Source organism: Grammomys surdaster, unplaced genomic scaffold (genome assembly GCF_004785775.1).
Source record: "Grammomys surdaster isolate TR1022 unplaced genomic scaffold, NIH_TR_1.0 341, whole genome shotgun sequence".
In the NCBI taxonomy this organism is placed as follows: Eukaryota; Metazoa; Chordata; class Mammalia; order Rodentia; family Muridae; genus Grammomys; species Grammomys surdaster.
The window spans coordinates 2,730,320-2,730,728 of record NW_021604760.1 but is presented as its reverse complement, the minus strand read 5'-3'; positions in this window follow the sequence as shown (position 1 = coordinate 2,730,728).

The following is a 409-nucleotide window of genomic DNA, read 5'->3' as shown; positions in this document are numbered from 1 at the left end:
ACATACACAGTGGACATTTAAAAAAAAACAAAAACTCCACTTGAACGGAGTTGTACTGAGTTCTAATCAACTGCAGCACCGCACTGTGAGATTATCTCACAAAAGACATAGCATACAGAACCAAACCCCCCAAACCAGGTGAGGCCGTGGGTCATTCGGTACCGGCTCGCGCCAGAACCCGTTGAAGCTCCAGCCGCGAGACCAGCCTGAGAACTAAACCCCTTGCGCAGCCTGCAGGAGAAGGTAGAAGGACCCGAGGCTCCGAGGCGTTCGGCTGTGCACTGTCTAGCTAAGGGAGCGCTTATTCTTATCCGGCAGCTAGGGATTGGATGGACCGCGGCTTCATCGGCAAACTGGACGCCCAGCAGGCGCCCAGTAGCTTGCAATCTCGTCAGCCATTTTCCGAGCG